This window comes from Urocitellus parryii, chromosome 3 (assembly GCF_045843805.1).
Source record: "Urocitellus parryii isolate mUroPar1 chromosome 3, mUroPar1.hap1, whole genome shotgun sequence".
NCBI lineage: Eukaryota > Metazoa > Chordata > Mammalia > Rodentia > Sciuridae > Urocitellus > Urocitellus parryii.
In genome coordinates this window covers 117,991,870-118,004,841 of record NC_135533.1, presented here as the reverse complement: position 1 = coordinate 118,004,841, position 12,972 = coordinate 117,991,870, and the positions used below count along the sequence as shown (strand labels likewise).

Genomic DNA, 12,972 nt, shown 5'->3' with positions numbered 1-12,972 from the left:
CTTCTTTTCCTATTTTTATGCCTTTAATTTCTTTTGTCTGTCTAATTGCTCTGGCCAGTGTTTCGAGGACTATGTTGAACAGAAGTGGTGAGAGAGGGCATCCCTGTCTTGTACCAGATCTTAGTGGGAATGCCTTCAATTTTTCTCCATTCAGAATGATGCTGGCCTGTGGCTTATCATAGATTGCTTTTACAATGTTGAGGTATGATCCAGTTATCCCTAATTTTTCTAGAGTTTTGAACATAAAGGGATGCTGTACTTTGTCGAATCCTTTTTCTGCATCTATCGAGATGATCATATGGTTCTTATTTTTAAGTCTATTGATGTGGTGAATAACATTTATTGATTTCCATATATTGAACCAGCCTTGCATCCCAGGGATGAATCCTACTTGATCATGGTGTATAATTTTTTTGATATGTATTTGAATCCGATTCGCCAGAATTTTATTGAGGATTTTTGCGTCTAGGTTCATTAGAGATATTGGTCTGTAGTTTTCTTTCTTTGAAGTGTCTTTGTCTGGTTTCGGAATCAGGGTAATGTTGGCCTCGTAGAATGAATTTGGAAGTTCTCCCTCTTTTTCTATTTCCTGAAATAGCTTGAAAAGTATTGGTGTTAGTTCCTCTTTAAAGGTTTTGTAAAACTCTGCTGTATACCCATCCGGTCCTGGGCTTTTCTAAGTTGGTAATCTTTTGTGGTTTCTTCTATTTCCTCTATTGTTATTGGTCTGTTTAGGTTGTCTATATCCTCCTGACTCAATCTGGGCAGATCATAAGACTTAAGGAATTTATCTATGCCTTCACTATCTTCTATTTTATTGGAGTATAAGGATTCAAAATAATGTCTGATTATCATCTGTATTTCTGAAGTGTCTGTTGTGATATTGCCTTTTTCATCCCGTATGCTAGTAATTTGGGTTCTCTCTCTTCTTCTCTTGGCTAGCATGGCTAAGGGTCTGTCAATTTTATTTATTTTTTCAAAGAACCAACTTTTAGTTTTGTCGATTTTTTTTATTAGAGCTAATAAATGAATTCAGCAAAGTGGCCGGATATAAGATCTTTTGTTTCAATTTCATTAATTTCAGCTCTGATTTTAATTATTTCTTGCCTTCTACTTCTTTTGCTGTTGTTTTGCTCTTCTTTTTCTAGGATTTTGAGATGAAGTATGAGATCATTTATTTGTTGGTTTTTTCTTTTTTTGAGGAATGAACTCCAAGCAATGAATTTTCCTCTTAGAACTGCTTTCAATGTGTCCCATAGATTCCGATATGTTGTGTCTGTGTTTTCATTTAACTCTAGGAAGTTTTTAATTTCCTCCTTGATGTCTTCTAAAACCCACTGATCATTTAGCAACCTATTGTTCATTCTCCAGGTGATGCTTGATTTTTCCTTCCTTCTTTTATCATTGATTTTCAGTTTCATTCCATTATGATCAGATAAGATGCATGGTATTATCTCTACCCCTTTATATTGTCTAAGAGTTGCCCTGTGACATAGTATATGGTCTATTTTTGAGAAGGTTCCATGTGCTGCTGAGAAAAAAGTGTAACTACTTGATGTTGGGTGGTATAATCTATATATGTCAATTAAGTCTAGGTTATTAATTGTGTTATTGAGTTCTCTAGTTTCCTTATTTAACTTTTGTTTGGAAGATCTGTCCAGTGGTGAGAGAGGTGTGTTGAAGTCTCCCATGATTATTGTATGGTGGTCTATTAGACTCTTGAATTTGAGAAGAGTTTGCTTGATGAACATAGCAGCACCGTTGTTTGGGGTATATATATTTATGATTGTTATGTCTTGTTGGTGTATGGTTCCCTTGAGCAGTATGAAGTGTCCTTCTTTATTCCTTTTGATGAACTTTGGCTTGAAATCTATTTTATTAGATATGAGTATGGACACTCCTGCTTGTTTCTGCAGTCCATATGAGTGGTATGATTTTTCCCAACCTTTCACCTTCAGTCTATGAATATCTTTTCCTATCAGATGCGTCTCCTGTAGGCAGCATATTGTTGTGTCTTGTTTTGTGATCCATTCTACTAGCCTGTGTCTCTTAATTGGTGAATTTAAGCCATTAACATTTAGGGTTATTATTGAGATATGGTTTGTTCTTCTAGCCATATTTGTTTATTGATGTTACTAAACCTGATTTGTTATCCTCTTTGACTACTTTCCCCCCTTTACTGTCCTACCTCCCATTGTTGGTTTTCAATGTTATTTTCCATTTCCTCTTCCTGTAATGTTTTGCCAAGGATTTTTTGAAGAGATGGTTTTCTAGCTGCGAATTCTTTTAACTTTTGTTTATCGTGGAAGGTTTTAATTTCATCTTCTATCCTGAAGCTTAATTTCGCCGGATACACGATTCTTGGTTGGAACCCATTTTCTTTCAGTGTTTGAAATATGTTATTCCAGGATCTTCTAGCTTTCAGAGTCTGTGTTGAGAGATCAGCTGTTATCCTGATTGGTTTACCCCTAAATGTAATCTGCTTTCTTTCTCTTGCAGCTTTTAAAATTCTCTCCTTAATCTGTATGTTGGACATCTTCATTATAATGTGTCTAGGTGTGGATCTCTTATATTTTTGCACATTCGGCGTCCTGTAGGCTTCTAGGATTTGGGATTCTGTCTCATTCTTCAAGTCTGGGAAGTTTTCTCGTATTATTTCACTGAATAGACTATTTATTCCTTTGGTATGGAGCTCTGTGCCTTCCTGTATCCCAATGACTCTTAAATTTGGTCTTTTAATATTGTCCCATAATTCTTGGATGTTCTGCTCATGGTTTCTTAGCAGACTTGCTGAGCTGTCTATGTTCTTTTCCAGTTGAAATACTTTGTCTTCATTGTCTGATGTTCTCTCTTCTAAGTGATCTACTCTGCTGGTAGTATTCTCAATTGAGTTTTTAAGTTGGTTTATTGTTTCCTGCATTTCTAGGATTTCTATTTGTTTGTTTTTTATTACCTCTATCTCCCTGTGAAATTGATCTTTTACTTCCTGGATTTGTTTGTCAATGTGATCTTTCATTGTCTGATTTTGCTGTCTCATGTCTTCCTTGAGACTCCAGATCATCTGAAGAATATATATCCTGAACTCTTTATCTGACATTCCATCTGTTGCAGCTATTACCTCTTCTAAAGTTGAGTTGACCTGCATTGCTTGTGATCCTCTCTTTCCTTGTCTTTTCATACTGCTTGCGTTTCTTTCTGCTTGGTGCAACTGTTGTGTTTTTGAAATTTACCCCCTATTTATTTATATTGCTCTTGTATAGTTGGGAAGCCTCCCTTGCAGGGCGGGTAGTGGCTGTGCTCCTCCTCTAATTAGGGTGGTCTGTCTACCACGCTGATTGGTCGCAGGTCTGCCCCGCCTGCGGGCGCGGGTGGCGGCTCTGCTCTGCCCCCACTCCAATTGTGGTAACGTAACTACCACACCCTGGGGTCGTTGGTCCTGATCTGGATGTGGGTGGCGGCTCTGCTGGGTCCCCACTCCAATCGGTGTGACGTGTCTACCAAGCTGGCAGGCCTCTAGGCCGGTGGGTCGCAGTTCTGCACAGCCCCCACTCCCAATGGGGGTACCTGACTACCTCTCCAACGGGTCCCTGGGCCCCCTCCGGACCCGGGCGGCAACGCTGCTCCGCCCCCACTCCAACCAGTTTGACGCGACTGCCTCAGTGTTAAGTGTCCCCCACGCTGGCAAGCTACCTGGCCTGTCTTTCCAGTGGGCCACAGGTCTGCCTGCCCTGCTTGCTCAGATGGCAGCTCTGCACAGCCCCTACTCCAAATGAGGTTACTTGGCTACTGTGCCGCGGGGTCGCTGGTCCTATTCTAGGCGTGGGCAGCTACTCTCTTCAGCCCCAGCTGCCTTTGGTGTGTCATGATACCACACCAGCGGGTCACTTGGCCTGTTCTGGGTGCAGGTGGAAGCTCCACTCTGCCCCACAGCACCCAGCAGGAGCCTGACTGAGAAGCAGTCACCGCTGGTTCCCTAGCCTTGGGCCAAAGCAGCTTCGGTAGCCAGAACCCCGCCTCTCGGATCCCGATACACTCTCCGCTGGGAGCTGGCTCCAGCAAGCGACCCCCACGGTTTCCCCAGCCCCAGGCCAAAACTGTTCCGGGAGTCAGAACCCAGTCGCCCCAAACTCAGCGCACGCTCCACTTGGAGCTGGCCTCCACCGGCAGTCTCCGCAGTTTCCTCAGACCTGGGCCAGGTTAGCCCCGGGAACCAGAATCCAGCTGCTCAGTGCCCGGCGCACGCCTTGCCAGGCACGAGCCTCTAGGAGTATTTTCCACAAGATCCCCAGTCCAGAGCCTGAGCAAGAAATCTGTCTGCTAGATGCAGGCAAATACCAGCCTGAAATCACCTATTCCGTAGCTGAATGAGCTGAGATCAGTAGAACATGGGGATGATTACATCGTCTCTCAGAAATGGCGGCTGCTGTCCTCCTCTGTGGTCCGACCGGTGTCTGGAACCAAACTGGACCGCTTCTTTCCTCTGTCTCAAAGCTGGAACTCAGCACTAAGCGCTGCCAATGTCCTAGCGCCAAACCGCTAGAGGCAGTTCACAGACTCAGGCCTGCAGGGCCCAGTCCAGCCGCCTCTGCGGCCGGCGGGATTGTGTCCCTGATCCGCGTTGCTCCTAACCGGCTGGGGTGGGGTAGGGTGGTGGGAGTGTTGTTCCTAGCGCCAACCCGCTAGAGTCAGTTCACAGACTCAGGCCTGCGGGGCCCAGTACGTTCATATGTTCGCTGCAGTTCAGCGGCGGCCGGCGGGATTGTGTCCCTGCTCCGCGTTGCTCCGAACCGGCTGGCGGGGGGCGGGTGGTAGGAGTATGGATCGTAGCGCTGAACCGCCAGAGTCAGTTCACAGACTCAGGCCTGGGGGGCTCAGTCCGGCTGCCGCGGCCGGCAGGATTGTGTCCCTGATCCGCGTTGCTCCGAACCGGCTGGGGGTGGGGTGGGGTGGTGGGAGTGTTGTTCCTAGCGCCAAGCCGCTAGAGTCAGTTCACAGACTCAGGCCTGCGGGGCCCAGTACGTTCATATGTTCGCTGCAGTTCAGCGGTGGCCTGCGGGATTGTGTCCCTGATCCGCGTTGCCGAGATTCACTCGCCTGGGACAAACTGACCCCTCACACAGACTTACTAGTTATCAGCAGGTCTCCTTTCAGTGGAATATTGTTAGAAGTTCCTCAGCAGGTCCCATGCAAGTGTATTTATGTGTCTCTCTGATCCCGTTACTGCGGAGGTATAGAAAATGCTGCCTGCTCGCAGGCCGCCATGTTGGATCTCCTCATTTCTTGAGGTATTACTTGCCTAGAAAATCCTAAAGACAACAGTGGAAACCTGTGTCTATAGACACTTGTTCAGAGAGGATGTAAAATGCACTTCATTTTTAGGTGTACAAGAACTTCTATGTGTCTTGCAAAGACTCTTATGTTCTCTGTAGTGTTCGGTTTTCCATGACCTTTCTTTTGGTATAAAAGCTCCCAAGTAGACCCTGTGGGTCAGCAAGGTAAGGGCTGGAATGACTTGTAAAGAACCCATAGCTGAAAGGTGGCAGGGTTCCAGATTCCTATTTTTCTTGGTTATTGAATTACACTGCTGAGACCAGAGGTGGTAGATCTCTGTCCAGGTTCCTACTGGTCACTGAGAGTCTATAAGCCTGTGATCTGAGTTCCAAGGACCATGGCGAACAACAGGGAGTAAGGGAAGAAGTCTTTGCATGTGATCCAATACTATGAACTTCCTTTAAATTATTGAAATACCTTTCATTTTTGTAAAGAAGTTTGTGATTAGAACACTCTCACAGTTTTTGCTTTGGATCTTCGTAGTAGCCCCCAAGGGGGCTGGACAGGGTTAATAATACCATTCTACAGTTGAGAAAGCTGACTCACAGAATGGGAAAATAACTTGCCCAAGACCACACAGTAAGGGCTCTCTCTGGTGGTGGTGTCCTCTCAAATTCTCAGGCTCCAGAGATGAAATCTCTTTGAAGAGTTGGAAATTTCAGACTGTTTTTTGTACCAATGTTTTCCAGCTTTCAATGAAGTGGGAGGGTATGAAGCCTTCATGGGAAAGTACATGAAAGCCATTCCAACCTTAATTTCTGATGGAAACACCACCATCAAGGAAGAATGCTACACCCCATGGGAAGACTCCTTCCACATCTTCTGAGATCCCCTGAAGGGAGACCTTCCATGGCCTGGGCTCATCTTTGGGCTGGCCATCCTCGCCTTGTGGTACTGGTGCACAGATCAGGTACTCAAGCTGGATATGCAGGTGTACAGATTTTCCCCAGGGCACTGAAGAGATTTTTGCCTACCTGTGGCTTGTGGGGCTGGGAAACATAGGGGAGGCCTCACATGGTCTTGAGTGGCTGAGCCCTTATGAAATGAGAGTCTCAGGCCAAGAAGCTGGGATAACTGTAAGGTGTCATGGGAATTCTGGGCTGCACCCCTCTCTCACTGTGCTTTCCATGGCAGGTGATTGTGCAGTGCTGCCTCTCAGCCAAGAATATGTCTCACGTGAAGGCCGGCTGTACCCTATGTGGGTACATGAAGCTGCTGCCCATGTTCCTCATGGTGATGCCAGGGATGATAAGCCGCATACTCTACACAGGTAATACCTTCTGGGAGACTCACGGACCATACTCATTTCTCTACCTCTGGTTCACTTCTAAAGTCCCTAACTTCCTGCTCCCTGTAGTCTGCCCTCTTCTGGCCATGATTACCAAGCATCATTTTCCCCTCTAATCAACAATGAGCAACTTGAGGACAAAGACATTTGGGGTTGTGTTCCCTGATTTCTTATGCTGGCAATTGTTTTCTCATTTTATTTTTCATATCTTTTAAAGTCACAACATGCATCCAACTTGCCTCTTCAATTTAATAACATGTGCTCAATTATAGCTCCCACACTCACCCCAGGCTTGTCTGTCATGAAAAAAAAAATAGAGTCGGTCTTTTATATTCATGACTTGCATGCCCATGCATTCACCCAACTATGATTTGAAAATATTCAGAAAAAAATTTTATCTCTATTGAACATGTGTAGCCTTTTTTGCCTTGCTATTATTCAACATGTTACCATAAATGTTTACACAGCATTTATATCATATTAGGTTTTATAAGTAATGTAGAGGTTATTTAAAGTATTCAGGAAAATATGCATGTGTTATGCAAATTCTATACTATGCTATATAAGGTACTTGAGCACCTGCAGGGTTTTGTATCCACTGGGTGTCAGGTAGTGTCCTGGAACCAGTTCCCTCCATGGACACTGTGGGAAGGCTGTATAACTAACTGAATAGTTTATATTCTAATGAATGTTATATATACTTGTTTACAAAATAGTGCTATGGTTGAACATAGGGCATCACTAAATGAGATATTTATATAGCAAGTATTGAACAAATGTTTCTTGATCTGAATCCTATACACATTCTTGAATTCTTTCTAAGCTCTAGATTATGTTCCTTCCCCTCCAAGGCTATTTACTTTTTATCCGTAACCCAGATTTCCCATATTTTGGAAGTGGTATTCAACAATCCTGTCATTGGGGAAATTTCCTCAGTTATTTAGACATTTGACTCTACATCTAAGAGCTGTTTCAAATAAACCTAAAAATTAGGAACCACAAACCACTGTGCTTTTTCAGGAGAAAACAAGGTAATTATCACTACTGTTAGCTGAAGTGCTTCCTCCCCATCTCACCCTAAGCATAGTGCCTGGAAGACTCACAGGCCATACTCATTTCTCTACTTCTGGACCACTTCTAAAGTTCTTAACTTCCTGATCCCTCTTTTTTCCCCATCCTCCTCTACTTAAGAACCATCCTTCCTCCCCAGTCAGAGGTTGGGGGTATATCAGGACAAGAAGTATAGGAGCATGGGATGGAGATGCTCACTGCAATCTACACTCATTGTGGAACCATTTCTGGGCCCTGGGCATAAATGTTATATTTGATACCTTGTTTTAAGAAGGTGAATTTTAGAAGTATTCCCCCAATGTGTGTTTGCTGACATGATTCTTTGTCTCTCCCCAGAAAAAATTGCCTGTGTCTTTTCAGAATGTAAAAAATATTGTGGCACCCCAGTTGGCTGCACCAACATCACTTACCCAACCTTGGTAGTGGAGCTCATGCCTGATGGTGAGTCTTTCTTGAGAGGCTGATTGGGTTTAGGCTCCCTTTAAATTCTGGGTGCCTCCTGAGCCTAAGCAGTTTCTGAATCTAGTGGGTCAGTAGGGGAAGTTTCATTGTAAGTGTTTTCAGGTTTTGCACATGTCTATAAGACATATGACTTGGTTAGGCTCTATGAGTCCTGGGACTTGTCCATCAGTCAGGCTTGGAAAAGAGATGATCTGAAAATTTATTAGGTAAACTGTGGCTCTTCCATAATAATCTAGAAAATCTTTCTAAAATCTTCAACACAGGCAATACAAACTAGTACAATCATTGTGGAAAACACTATGGAGGTTCTTGAAAAAAAATAGAACTACCATATGACCTAACAATCCCACTACTGGGTATATATATCTGAAGGAAATGAAATCGGTATGTGGAAGAAATAGAAGTACTCCCATGTTCATTTCAACATGGCTCACAACAGACAAAGTACGAAATCAATTCATGAGCTCAACACTTTAATGGATAAAGAAAAAGTGGTATATATGCACAAAGAAATACTGTTTTGCCTTAAAAGAGAAGAAAATTCTGTCATTTATGACAACTTGGATGAACTTGGAAATCATTATTTTAAGTGAAATAAGCCGGACTCAGAAAGATGAATACTGCAACATCTCATTTAAATACAGAACCTAAAAAGTTAAAATTATAGCAGCAGATAGAATGGTGGTTACCAGGGAGTGAGATAAAGGTTGGCATGGATTGGAGAAATCTTGTTAACAGGCTACAAAATTTCAGTTGGGAGGAATAAGTTCAAGAGGTCTATTGTACAGTGTGGTGACTATAGTCATTAACAATATGTGCTTGAAAATTGCTAAGAGTAGATTATCACAAAAAAAGGTAAGTATGTGAGGTCATTGATATGATAATTAGCTAGATTTAGCCATTTCACAATCTACACATATTTCAAAAATCATGGTATACATGATAAATATAAATAATTTTTCTATCCATTAAAAATAAAGTTCTCCAACAAATTAAAATGAAGGCTTAAACTAAGCCTCTGGAGTATAAGAGAATTTTACCTGGGGAATGAATTTACTTTTAAATCATTTCAAGGAATATGTTAGGAGGAAAAAGTCCAGAATTTTAGTGCTAGAAGGAAAGAGTTTGAAATCATAGATAATTTATAGATGGATAGATTTCAGTGTGGTTTCTTATCATATAGGATATGTTATCTCAAACTTCTAGAATTACAGGTGAGCCCCACCCTGCTGGGCATGGTGGTACATGCCAGTAATTCCAGCAAATCTGGAGGGAAGGCAGGAGGATCACAAGTTCAAGGCCAGCCTTAGCAATTTAGTAGGCCCCCAAGCAACTTAATGAGACCCTGTATCAATATTAAAATAATTAAAAAGAGCTGTTGATACTGGCAGGGCAGTTGTGGCTCAGCAGTAGAGCGCTGGCCTAGCATTTGTGAAGCACTGGGTTGGATCCTCAGTACCACATTAAAAAAAAAAAGATATTGTGTCCACCTATAACTAAAAAATAAATATTTTTAAAAGAGCTATTGATAAGTATTTAGGCATCCCTGAGAGTTCAATCCCCAGTACCAAAAAAAAAAAAAAGAAAAAGAAAAAAAGAATATGTTATCCTAGAAGATTGAATCCTGAATTTATAATAGCTAGAGTTTGGGGATTGACCTGTGAGATTGTAGTTCATGTTTCACGTTGGAGAAAAAAAATTTCTCTTAATTATGGCTCAAGGGCTGAAAATCTGGTTAGGTTAGGAATGTTAGCACAAAATGACCAAGCTGGGTGCAAACTTCATGGATCAGCACAGCCTTTATTCAGTGATGAAATCTTGCATCTGGTAGATCCACTTTCCTAATAGAAAATGAGTCAATGACCAAGGGGGAGTCTGTGCTTATATATGCTACACTGAACGATGACTTAATTATTGACAGAGCATGTCAGTTTGGGCACTCAGGAAACAGGTTTGGGAGAATTTGAAGTTTGTGTTTACTGGGCAATAATTTTACTTGAGGAAGAATGGAGGGCTTGGATCACTGTTCAATGCTTATCTCTTTCCCTTCACGGTCCCATGTACTCTCACTGGGAAAGGATTTATTTGGGGGAAGGATTTGGCTTCCTTCCAGAGATGTCATTCTAGGCCTGATGGAGATCTCCTTCCCTGGGATTGTCTTGTCACTGGATGATGTTTGCTTCCTTTCCAGGGAGTGTCCTATCTCTAGAAAAGGGTATATTGGGAAAGGATCAATTTTATCAGTGCATTGTCTTCTTTTTCACTCCCCCTGCCCAGTCCACACTATTTTGGAGTTTGTCATTTTCCATATCTTACAGAGAGGGTCTTAGGAAATAAAGAATTTATAAATATTAATATCTTAATATAGAATAAACTTAAAAATTTTATTATTGAAAAGAAACTTAGAGGCTACTTGGTTAATCTCTTTTTACAGTTGGGAAAACTGAGGCCTCCAGCAAGAAAATAACCTTTTCAAGGCACTCAACAACTCTGTCTTCCATCTGGCTTGCTTAACTCTGCTCAAGGCTGGAACTGAGGAATTTGGGAGGGTCCTTTTTCTTTTAAACCACAGGATTCATGCATGACCTTGGGCAAACTATTGGCATTCAAATGACATAAATAAGAAAGTAACGGTTAAATACACCAGGGAGCCAGGCTGCTTATTAAGGTTGTGAGGAGCAAGAGTGGCAATGGCTCTTCCAGAGTTTCACTCTGGTCTCTGTGGGGGCGATTGTGCTATTTCTTTATTTTGACACAGCTACCCCTGCCCACTCTTCCTGTTTCTCATTTTCCATATTCTTAGGTAGCTTCTTTATGTTTCATCTCACCAGTAAATTGTTTTCCCGTCAGTCCACATCAAATGCTATCACTGTGTCTCCTAAATATCTCTTATCTTCCTCTCTCTCTAAAATTTTGGTCTGATATAAACATTACTTTTTGTCCACACTGCTATATAATTATGTTCAATGAATATTTGTTGAGTGAATAAATGAATGAGAGTTTGAAATGAGTGTGGAAGAGAGGACAGAGTTCTGTCCTAGTTAAGCAATTAACTGATGAAGTAACCCTGAGCCAATTGCTGAAGACCCTACCTAATAACTCATTGAAATGGAGTTATTAACTGAAAAATGAGACAGTCAGACTAAGTGGTCTCTCTAACTCCTATAGCTCCAGTATAGTCTATGATCTATATTATATAAACTCAGGAGGAAATATGTTTTTTAATCCTTCTAAAAAATAAAGAGATTGGAATGGGCAGACTTTATAATCCATATTGCAAGGCTATTTATGTGAAACCATAAAATTGTTTATAGATACCAAATAAGGAATAAGAGAATCATGATCCTAAAAGATCTCAAGAGGCATTATTGTTACCAAAAACTCAGTTCTTGACCCTGATGACAATTCAATAAAGTAGACAAGGTTTTGGGAAAAAAGGAAAAAAGAAGATTTAATACTTTGCAAACAAAAAAAAGAAACACAGAACTCCTGTCCCAGAGGCTGTGGTTCTGCCCATCAGGAAGAATGGAGAGTTCTGAAAGAGGTGATTTAAAGGCTACATTACAGGTGTGCCCTGATGGGGTTCAGAATTCATTTCTTAGATCTAGTATCATCTCTGAAGTGTGACTTACTTCATTCCTGTGATGTGTACTCACAGAAGACAACTAGGCTTAGTATAGGGAAGAAGGGTAATCCTGTTTCCCCCAAGATTAGAGAAGTGGAGAGATTAGGGAAGGGCAGGGGAGAAGAGAAAAAACATGTCCATTTAAAAATAAGTCACAACTGCAGAGGAGCAAGGGCTATATTTAAAGCATGAGTTAGACCCCTGTTACATTGTGTTTATTAGCTTTGTGTCTGTGGCCAAACACCTGAGAAAATCAACCTGAGGGAGGAAAGCTTTGTTTTGGCTCATGGTTTCAGAGGTTTCAGTCACAAGAGGTTTTATTCCATTGATTCTAGGCCTCGGTGAGGCAGAACTTCCTGGTGGGGAAGGTGTGGCAGAGGAAAGTTACCTCATACAGCCAGAAGGCGAGAAAAGCGTGAACTACTTCATTCCTGTGGTGAGTGTGTACTCACAGACACAAGTAGTAAGCCAACAGAGAACTTAAGTGCATAAGAGCCTGAGATAAGATCCACCGTAAGGGCTTTGCCTCAAGGACCCACTCTCTTTAATGAGGACCCACCTCCTATAGTTTCTAACACTTCCCAGTAGTGCTACCAAATTATGCATCCACCAATGGATGAATCCACTGATGAGGTTTGAGCCTTTATGATCCAATCACTTCCCAAAAGCCCCACATCTGAACAAAGCTGCATTAGAGACTGAGCCTTCAACACATGAGCCGTTCGGGGACATTTCAGATCCAAATCATAACAGGCATGAATGTTGATGCAAATATGTAAACCAAAGTTAATTTAAATATGAGTCAAGTTCTATATAGTTGGGTTCCTAAATTATGTAGGAATACTGAAGATATTTAGCTTAGAGAATACAGAACTCAAGGGGACACAAGTTATCTTTAAATATATGAAAGAGGTAATAGAGGTGAAAGGTAAGACCTCTCTCATTGAGTTGCATAAGGACTGAAGCTGTAGAGAGGCATATTTCATCATGGTCAGAACAGTACAAGAGGAAGAAGACTTCCTGTGGTGTAGCAGATTTCCTCTTACTGAAGTTTTGGGAACAGGAAGCGTTGTGGAAGGGACCCAAGTAGCTGGTAGATGATAAACCTAGGTAGTCCCTAAGGTCACTTTGCTTCTGAGCCCGTAAATCTGTGCTGTGATGGTGGGCCCTCAGCTCTCCCTGGCCTTCTGGCCTC

The 12,972-nt window shown here is 42.0% G+C and overlaps 1 pseudogene; it reads left to right on the top strand.

Annotated features, from left to right (window-relative positions):
* LOC113177502 (sodium/glucose cotransporter 1-like) overlaps positions 1-12,972 on the top strand; it is a 51,504-nt pseudogene that overhangs the window by 17,130 nt on the left and 21,402 nt on the right.